General features: G+C 42.0%; 1 non-coding gene across 1 annotated transcript; it reads left to right on the forward strand.

Annotated features, from left to right (window-relative positions):
- Window positions 1-4,261: 4,261 nt before the first annotated feature.
- On the forward strand, window positions 4,262-4,334 carry TRNAE-CUC. Its single transcript has one exon. It is a non-coding gene; the product is annotated as a tRNA-Glu (tRNA).
- Window positions 4,335-11,060: the final 6,726 nt, after the last annotated feature.

Raw genomic sequence — 11,060 nt, forward strand, 5'->3', positions numbered from 1 at the left:
ACTCCCAGTGATAGGATGGTATCTGAACCTTTTCCATGCCTGTGTCTCTGTTACTCCTTATACATCTGAATAACTCTACCTCGTTCACAGAATGCCTTCCAAGGAAGCATTGCTGGCCGGCTTTTTATATCTGAAATTCTACCTCACACATTAAGCAAGTTCTACAGAGATCACCTAGCTCTATATTTCTCAAACATCAGACATTTGCCCATCACCTCAGTAGTTTATGTCATATCTGAGGACTACCTGTATTGTTATTTACTTAATCTTTTCCTCTAAATCCACTCTTTTTAAAAACTGAAATACTATCATTTAAAAAGATAACTTTATGTGCCATGCCAAAAAAATAACTGTCTATGTCTATGTACCACCCCAAAATAGCCCATGTGCCACAAGTGTTACCTGTGCTGCCCACTGAGAAACACTGACCTAGACCAAGCCTTTCATCTCACAGATGAGAAATCTGAGATTCAAGAAGCTAGGAGATGTGTCTCAGGTCCCACAATCAGTGTCAAACTAGAAGAAAATCCCAGTTTTTTTTTTAACTTGCAGGAATGTTCCCCACCATCTTCCCTTGCTCTATGGTACTAGAAACACACCTATTCTTTTGTTTAAGCTATAAACCCCTGCTCAGAACGGTGTGCTACTCTGTGTAAGTAAAATACTAACTTTGATGATTCGTTTTCTACTTAGGATTTCATGTCATCAGTCAGCATTAAGTCAGAGTACTTTGTTAAACTTCAGGTAATAACAGTTGCTGGGAAGAATTTCATTTTCTTTTATGTTGTTTCTGTTGTAGCATCAACAATTCCAATCTTATAAAGTTTACAATAGATTACTGTCATGAAACATATCAGGCTCTAAAAAAATGTATACCCTTTGATTTGGAACCTATCGTAAGGAAATAATCAGAAATGCAGCCAAAGATTTATGTGTAAAATTAATAACTGTTGAATTATTTATGTTAGTGATACATTTTAAATGTATCATAAAAATGATACATTTTAATAGTGGAATATAAGTAGCTCTTAAAAACAATGTTTTCAAATAATTTTGATGACTTAGAAAATACTCAATATGTTAAGAAAAAAATGATATTAGATTGTATCTACAGCTTGACCTCAATTATATAAAAAATAAATATATGTGCACCATTTTAAAAGACTAGACTAGAAAGGTACACCCACAAGTGTCAGCTATTATAATCAATGACAAATTATCTTCTTTTTCCTTTTCTGTAATTTTGAGTTATTGTATAATTATTCTATAATTAACTACTTTCATAATACAGAAACTAAATAATTTTAAATGATTATCATTGGGGTTCAATATCAGCCTCAAATGTTGGAAGTATCCTAGCACTGAGCTACTCTGTTGTAAGGCAAGGGCTGGAAGAAGGACACCATCCACACTACAGTTGCAAGTGACCAAGGGGTGCCCATGGAACCAAACTTCCAGATCAGTTTTAACCAGAAAATGCATGAAAATCATTTAAGGCCCTTCATTTCTCTGTATATAAGGAAAAGCTATATCTAAATACAAACTGAGTTAGGATATATAAGAAATGCACACATAAGAATATAAGAAGAGATTAAAAGAAGAGCAATGGAAAACCAAAAGATGTAAAATGGAATAAAATAAGTTCTCTGAGGACAGACCAAAAATATTCAAGCAAATAAAACCAAACCAAAACAACAAACCAAACAAAACCAGGAATCTGTCAACAAGTCAGTAGTAAACTTTAAAGGCATAATTCTCTTTTGAGAGACACAAATTACAAGGAAGGATTAAATGTGTCCAGAGAGAAAAACATCTTACCTTAGAGCTCACCTTGTACAAGGTACTCAGTGAGGTATTGGCAGCTGTTAGCAGTTCAGCCGGGACTCTTCTCTGAAAGTGGATGTGCTGATGGATTTATTGCCACCTGTTATCTGGGGATGTCATGTGTACCTTTTGTCCACAAAGATTTAATTGGAACCTTAGCTCCCTGCATCACAGGCAGGAAAGCAGCAATGAAGAGGATAAAGAGAGGGGAGAAATTATCCTAAATAAAGATGAACTGGGCTACACCGTTTTTCATTCATGTTTATCTATCATCAAACACATTAACTTTTGTCTGGGTCTGAATACAAACTGGAAGACACAGTGGAACAAGGGTACGGTTCCTCTCGCTTGTTACTTAGTCAAAGAGGCTCCACATGCCCAACTGCTTTCGAGAAAGAAACAAATCTTACGACACCTGCAGGACCAAAAACAAAAGAAAAACAAACAAACAAAAAAAACTACGCATATTGTTCTCAAGTATAAAAACCCAACACCTATGGTCTCCGTGGAAGCACAGATTGCGCACTTCCATCTTTATATCCCAATACTAGCTCAAAGCCTGGCACGTGGAAGTCTCCAGTAAATATTTCTTGTATGAATGACTGGATGGATGGTTACACGAGAGAGTATGGCTCATTGTGGAATCTTCGAGTGTCCCTATAGATCTATACTCTTATGACATTAAGAGTCATCAGTCGGGCAAAGAACATAAATAATTTACAAAAGAGCAAATGGAACTGTTCAGCAGAGTAGCAGCGGAGACTTCCTAACTGTGGAATTTGTAGCCCCTCTAATTGTCTTAACTAACTTGGGAACTTTCAAGTTCAGGCTTAAAAAAAAAAAAAAAAGAAAGAGATTTAAAGGAACCCTGGAAAGAGAAATAGGAAGGAAGCAATAGAAATAGGAGGAGGGGAGTGTATGGGTTTGCTATTGCTGATATAACAAATTACCACAAACTTAATGGCTTATAACAACACAAATGTATTATCTTAGAGTTCTGGAGGTCAGAATTCCAAAATAGGTCTTGTTGGGCTAAAACTCAAGGAGTTGGCAGAGATGTAATTCTTCTGGAGACTCTAGGAGAGAATCTGTTACCTTGCCTTTTCCAGCCTCTAGAGGCCACCTTCATTTCTTGGCTCAGGGTTCCCTTCCACCTTCAAAGTCAGCAACACAGCATTAATTGTCTCTCTCTCTCTCTCTTCCATTTAACTCTCTATCACTCTCTCTCTTAGCCTCTTGTCTCCCTCCTTCACTTAAAAGAACTCATGTGATGACATTGGCTCATCCAGATAATCCAAGATAATCTCCCCATCTCAAGATCCTGAACTCTAGCACATCTGTAAAGGCCCTTTACCATGTAAGGTAACATATTCACAGGTTCCAAGAATATGGTGTGGACATCTTGGAAGGGAGGAAGGGTCATTATTCTGCGTACTGAAGGGAGCATGGCATACGGGCTCCCTTACATTCCTGTTGCCTTGAGCCTCTCTGAAAAGAGGGCATTAGGGCCAAAAGATAGAGGAGCGTATTAATAATAAAGACATTTACAAGATTCTGGGCATAAGGCAGTGTCATGGTGGAGCCCAGATGACACTTCTACCATGATGCCCTCCAGCCTAAGTACAGCTTTGGTACTCTGAGGTCTCAGGGCAGCCACCAGCAAAGCAAAGCTGTGTGTAGAGAGCATTAGCTGCAAAGAGCTTGTGTAGAGCACCTCCACAGGGAAGAACAAACTGTTTTGAGAGACCACCAAACTGCAAATGACCCATATAGTTGGAAAACCATGGTTTAGAGCAGCGGTCCCCAACTTTTTTGGCACCAGGGACCGGTTTCATGGAAGACAATTTTTCTACTGACAGGGCCGGGTTGGGGAGGGGAGATGGTGCTGGGACAATTCAAACACATTACATTTATTGTACACTTTATTTCTATTATTATTGCATTGTGATATACAATGAAATAATTATACAACTCACCATAATGCTGACAGAAGGCAGAGTTCAGGTGATAATGCGAGCAATGGGGAGCGGCTGTAAATACAGATGAAGCTTCACTCACTTGCCTGCTGCTCACCTCCTGCTGTGCAGCCCGGTTCCTAACAGGCCACAGACCGGTACCGGTCCGTGGCCCAGGGGTTGGGGATCCCTGGTTTAGAGGAGCTGAGGGCCTGAGAGACCATGTACTGGCTAAGAATCATCATACTTTGGGCATTAATAGAAATCATAGCACCAATAATAATAGCTATCATTTACTGAGCCCCCCACTACATAGCAGACATGTTTCTACTATATGCATATATTGTACATTATATATATCTCAGTTAACTGTAACCATGCTAGTATTCACAGGCTGGCCAAGTTTGGAGTGTTCTCATAAATGCCCATCACTGTTAATAATCACAGTGTTGTCTATCATACGGAACTGAGGTCTTGGGACTTCCCTGGTGGTCCAGTGGCTGAGACTCTGCACTCTCAATGCAGGGGGCCCAGGTTCGATCCCTGGTCAGGGAACTAGATCCCGCGTGCCTCAACCAAGAGTTCGCATGCTGCAAATAAAGATCCCGCATGCCACCATGAAGATCCTGTGTGCCACAACTAAGACCCAGTGCAGCCAAATAAATAAATAAATATTTTTTTAAAAAGAAATGAGCCCTTATCTTCCTCCTGTTTAATTTTCTAATGTAAAAAATAAATAAATAAATAAGGACTTCCTTGGCGGTCCAATGGTTAAGACTCCATGCTTCCACTTAGGTGGGGGCGGGGGTTCGATCCCTGGTTGGGGAACTAAGATCTTACATGCTGTGCGGCGCAGCCAGAAAAATAAAAAAAAAAAGGCTGCTGTGAATATGGGGAAATGTAAATTCATATACATTATTAGTGTGCAAATAGATACAATTCTTTTAGAAAGCAATTTGGCTTTCTATCTCTTGTCTTTCTTTTTTTTCTTCCCTTTGGAAGAAGTTCTTTTTTTTTTAATTAACATATAGTCAATTTACAATGTTGTGTTAGTTTCAAGAGCAAAGTGATTCAGCTATATATATATGTACTTATATATATATATATAATTTTTCGGATTCTTTTTCATTATAGGTTATTACAAAACACTGTGCTATACAGTAGGTCCCTGTTGTTTACCTGTTTTATATATAGTAGTGCGTATATGTTAATCCCAAACTCCTTATTTATCTCCCCCCCAAATCTCCTGTCTTTCAAGTTATAAAATGCCCATATCTTTTAAACCTAGTAATTTCACTTTGTAGGAATCTAAGAATATAAAGTAAAATATGGGGGGAATATCACAGTACAAAATTTTTATCAGCAGTGAGGGAAAAACTGGAAATGTTTCTAATGTCCAACTGTAGAAAAGATTTAAGAATATGGGTTTGAAGGACTACCACGTTGCTGTTAAAACAGAGAAAGAAAGATTATTATGGAGGCTATATATCAACCTGGAAAAAATTATATATGTTTATACCTAGATATTACAATGGAAAGTAAAAAGTAGGGTATAAAACTTCATGTAAATTCACAGCGGCATTGTGCACAATTGCCAAAAGGAGGAAGCAACCCAAATGTTCATTGGTGGATGAATAAACAAAATGTGATATTTGCATACAGTAGAATATTATTCAGCCTTAAAAAGGAAGGAAGTTCTGACACATGCTGCATGGATAAACCCTGAGGACATTATGCTAAGTTTAATAAGCCAGTCACGAGAAGACAAATATTGACTTCACTTATTTGAGCTAACTAGAGTAGTCAAATTCATAGAATCCGAAAGTAGAAAGGTGGTTTCCAGGGTCTGGAGAGAGGAGGAAGTGAGTTTTTGTTTTGCAAGCTGAAAAACGTCCAGAGATTGGTTGGTTGCTCAACAACGTGTATATTCTTTTTTTTTTTTGCGGTACGCGGGCCTCTCACTGTTGTGGCCTCTCCCGTTGCGGAGCACAGGCTCCGGACGTGCAGGCTCAGCGGCCATGGCTCACGGACCCAGCCGCTCCGCGGCATGTGGGATCTTCCCGGACCGGGGCACGAACCCGTGTCCCCTGCAACGGCAGGCGGACTCTCAACCACTGTGCCACCAGGGAAGCCCCCAACGTGTATATTGTTAATACTACTGAACTGTCACTTAAAATTGGCTAGGGTAATAAATTTTATGTTATGTATATTTTACTACAGTTAATGTTTTAAACTTTATGTGCATTGTCATTATATATCTCTAAAGATTCCATATACATAAGACAAATGCACCTAAGTTATATTAGTGGTTATGCTAAACGGCAAAAATTAGAGGAGATTTTTTATTTATTATCCAAATTATAGCGGAAAAATTTTGAAATAAAAAGTCACCAGTAAAAGTAAGAGCTTAGTCTGTGTGTAATTAGACTGGTAGACTCTGAGCCCCCAGGACTAATGATTTCTAGCCAGAGCAGCCTGTTGAGAACAGTCTAGAACTGAAATGGAACTTAGAGGCTCTTTGACAGTGGTTCTGTTATCACTCCAATTAAAGTGGCTGGAACACAGCATCCTCAGACAGATAGCTTTTTTCTGAAGACCAAATAACACGTGTAACCTAACTATACTTACATTTGGCTGCAGCTGACGTGGCCTGCCAGAGTAGATGGTCCTGTGACTCTGACATGGAGGGTGCTTTTGTTTCTCCTTGTTTCCTCTTTCTCTTGCTGTACAAATATTTAACCATCGGTTCAGACTTCCTCTTATATCAAGAATATGTCAGCATTCCAGCCTCAGGCTGGAGAGGTTTGGTTCCTGTCACAGGCTTCTGAATAGAAGGCCAGGGGATTTCTACTTTATGGCTGTCGTCTACATGGCACTGTGGGCCCTGTAAGAGGGATCTGTGTCTAAAAACCTGGGAACTGCTGTGTCTCGTAAACTGAGGAAAGAGCTTATTTCAGATAAAGGGAAACAAGGTGCTTTAAAAAACAAACTCAAAATGAGCTGGAACTTCATCGAATGTATTGTAGAGCAGCGGTCCCCAACCTTTTTGGCACCAGGGACTGGTTTCATGGAAGGCAATTTTTCCATGGACCAGGGGTGGGGTGGGAGGGGATGGTTCAGGCCGTAATGCCAGTGATGGGGAGCGATGGGGAGCCGCAGATGAAGCTTCGCTCGCTTGCCCGCCGCTCCTGCTTTGTGGCTCGGCTCCTAACAGGCCGCAGACTGGTACCGGTCCACAGCCCAGCGGTTGGGGACCCCTGTTGTAGAGAACTGGTGGCAAACTCAGCAATAAGTAAGTAGACTGGAGATGGGGTACCAGCATCCTTTTACCTTCCCACCGGCAAACCAGCATCTTTTTACCCTCAGGGATCTTGAGGAAATATAGACTTGCTTATGGAGGCAGCAGACTCAGAAACATTTAAAGCCAAAGAAGATACAGAATCTGCCCCTGAGAAGCCAGCTTCCTTATCCCTAGAGCCAGGTCCCTTCAAACTCAGTCTGGATTTCCTTTGGCTAGGGCCACCGAGGGGAGCCTGCAGCTGTCCCATTACAATGTAGAACTTGGTAGAAGGATGCCCATGGTGGGTAGGACTTGCCCATGGGGGGCTCTTCTGGCGTGGTTTCTCACCTGCTACCTCAGTCTTTTTCTTTGATTCTTCAGTACAGACCTAAGCCTCATGTCCACATGCCTGGCTATCTGGAACTCTCTACCTACTATCAACACTCCTTCATCTTTTCTTCCCTTGTGAGGACTCTCCTTTCTAATTCTTTAGTGCCTCTCATTATGTCATTTCAAAATCCTCCCTTAACTATCAAGTTTCAGCCTGGCCATCTTCCCCTGATCATCAGAGGGTACCATCTCTGCCTAGTTTGACTCAAGCCTGCTCTGCTCAGGACACACAGCCTCAGCTACATTTACCAGTCAGCATCCCCACCTCCTTTCCTTTAGTGCCAATTGCAACTATGCAGGGGGGACAAAAGGATTATTATGGGATCATAATCATCTGTGTGCAATTTTTGAAACTTGTAAAGGACTGTAGAATTTAAAGAATCTTTCATTCAATAAATAAAAATAGGGACTTCCCTGGTGGTCTAGTGGTTAAGACTCCAGGCTTCCAGTGCAGGGGGCCCAGGTTTGATCCCTGGTCAGGGAACTAGATCCCAGTTGCCACAACGAAAAGCTCCCATGCCGGAACTAAAGATCCCACATGCCGCGATGAAGATCCCACCTGCTGCAACTAAGACCCCACGCAGCCAAATAAAGAAATAAATATTTTTTAAAAAGAAAGAAGGAGGGCTTCCCTGGTGGCGCAGTGGTTGAGAGTCCGCCTGCCGATGCAGGGAACATGGGTTCATGACCCGGTCCGGGAAGATCCCACATGCCGCGGAGCGACTGGGCCCGTGAGCCATGGCCGCTGAGCCTGCGCGTCCGGAGCCTGTGCTCCGCAATGGGAGAGGCCACAACAGTGAGAGGCCCGTGTACCAAAAAAAAAAAAAAAAAAAAAAAAAAAGAAAGAAGGAAGGAAGGGAGGGAGGGAGAGGGAAAGAAAGAAGGAAAGGAAGGAAGGAAGAGAAAAGAAAGAAAAGAAAATGTTAAAAAAAAAAAAAGAAGAACTCCAAACAAAACAAACAAAAAGAACAAGACTGGCCAAGGCCAGATGCAGAGATATAATATTTTATGACACTTGTGACATTTTTCCTTGAATTAGAGTTATCTGCTTCTAGACTGTAAGCTACTCAAGAACAGGTTTTTATCTTAGTTATCTTTGTATTCCACACAGCACCTGGCATCTTGCCCAGGAGAGATGCTCTGTAACTATTTGTCATTGTTACTGATGATGATAATGAACATTCTTGCCTCTCTAAGCATTAAGACTGGCTGAGGTATTGGAAGCCCCCCGGAAGGAGACTTGTACTTTCCCAGAGCCTCAGTGCTTAAGAATGGGAATAAAGAAATTCAAACTTCCATTAGAAATTCAGCTCCCAAACCTACCCATCCCTGACTGTGTGAGCAGAATTCCACAGGCAGGACTGAGAGTTTTAAAATCTACCACTAACCCTTAGAACCTTAGCCTCAGTCATGGCTTCTTATTAACTTTAATTAATAGACTAGAATTGGAAAATCTACCATCCCACAAACCATTGATCAGACAGCCTGTGGAAATGTCCATGACTTTAGTGGGATATGAAAGGCCAATGGTAAATTCTCATAGGAACAAAGGCCATGTTTTCTATAAATATCTTTCTATAAATACCAGGAAGCAGAGAAGAAGCACCTGAATTAGCAGGGTTTGGGTCCTGGTTCTGCCATTTACTAGTTGTGAGACTTTGGAGAAACCACCTAATTTTTCTGTGCCTCAACTTATAGAGTTTTAGTTAACTTTGCTAATTTATAGAGTTCCTGTGAGGATTTAGTGAGAAAATTAACGACAAGCACTTAGAAGAACGCCTGTAACATCATAGCGCATAATATTAGATCCTATACACTTATCAGAAAAACAGTAACGCATTGACTCTGCTCTGACTGAATTCCTCTAATTGTTGGGTAAATATCCAAACACTAAGTTCCCTAAAATAAATTCTTCTTCAAAATGTACTATCCACCATGAACTGCTTCAGAGCTGTTACGTCTCGCTAACCATGAGAATTTACACGTCTTGCTTAAGAAACACATAGGACATGCAATATTGCTCCTCTAATCCAAATTGGCCCCCAATTCTGTCTAACCAAAAAGATCTGCCTTCCTGTGGAGACTAATCTGACCTCGGTAAATCCTAGCTGACCTTTCTCTTACCAGTTAGACAATGTAGCATGTCATCCATGCTGTTTTACATATTCTCTCTGTCAAATCATATGTGTTAATCTTGTCTCTACAAGTTAGCCTTTAGCTCCTTAGCAACATACTTTACAGTAATGTCACCTTTGCTTTAAAGATGTGGCACAGGCCCAGAGACACTGTCTGCCTGAAGACACAGAGCTCGGCCCAATGTACTTACTACTTGAGAGCAAGAACATGCCCTCTAGTTCTTCTGAGGTTTTCCAGTGCCTAGCACGATGCTGAGTGCACTATCAGTGCTCATTCAATATGCATTTCTTTTTTTTTTTTAATTTATTTTCGGCTGTGTTGGGTCTTCATTGCTGCTCACAGGCTTTCCCTAGTTGCGGCAAGCGGGGGCTACTCTTTGTTGCGGTGCGCGGGCTTCTCACTGAGGTGGCTTCTCTTGTGGAGCACGGGCGCTAGGCCTGTGGACTTCAGTAGTTGCAGCACGCGGGCTCAGGAGTTGCAGCACGCAGGCTCTAGGGCACCAGGGCTTCAGTAGTTGTGGTGCGTGGGCTCAGTAGTTGTGGCTCGTGGGCTCTAGAGCGCAGGCTTAGTAGTTGTGGTGCACAGGCTTAGTTGCTCTGTGGCATGTGGAATCTTCCCGGACCAGGGCTTGAACCCATGTCCCCTGAGTTGGCAGGCAGATTCTTAACCACTGCGCCACCAGGGAAGTCCCAATATGTATTTCTTGATAAAAAATGTCATTCAAGCTTTCACTGCATCTTCCCAATGAGTACATCCTAAGTAAGCAAGGAAATAAAAGGCCCTTTTCTGGCAATGGTCTGACTGATGTTGAGAGAGTACAGGCACATTGCCATGACACGTTAAGGAAAAGTGGAAATGATCCAAATTAGAATAAATCCTTAGAACTTTTCCTGAGAATCCCAGATGTTCCAAGTCCAGCTTGTCCCCAGGTCATCTTTGCAACTAAAGAGGGGCCTTCAGACACCAGGTCAGAGCTCAGGTCTTGGATTCTCATTTCAGATCATCAGAAGTCCCCACCTGTCTTCAAAATAATTTGGTCTTCTAAAGTTCCCCTACGTGGGGATAGAACAGCCCATCTGTAAGTAGCCTGCGTCAGAGAGAATCTTCCAGACTTATCCTAATGTGTACACAGGTGACAGAACCAGAACTGGGCAGCTTAGGAGGCTATGGAGTAAAAAAAAGCATGGTCTCGGGCTTCCCTGGTGGCGCAGTGGTTGAGAGCCCGCCTGCCGATGCAGGGGACATGGGTTCGTGCCCCGGTCCGGGAAGATCCCACATGCCGCGTAGCTGCTGGGTCCATGAGCCATGGCCGCTGAGCCTGCACGTCCGGAGCCTGTGCTCCACAACGGGAGAGGCCACAACAGTGAGAGGCCCGCGTACTGCAAAAAAAAAAAAAAAAAAAAAAAGCATGGTCTAAAGTCTAGGTAGGTTCGATTGTCTTCCTAGTCCTGCTACTGCCTTGCTTCTGGAACTTG

This window comes from Phocoena sinus, chromosome 6 (genome assembly GCF_008692025.1).
Source record: "Phocoena sinus isolate mPhoSin1 chromosome 6, mPhoSin1.pri, whole genome shotgun sequence".
Classification (NCBI taxonomy): Eukaryota; Metazoa; Chordata; class Mammalia; order Artiodactyla; family Phocoenidae; genus Phocoena; species Phocoena sinus.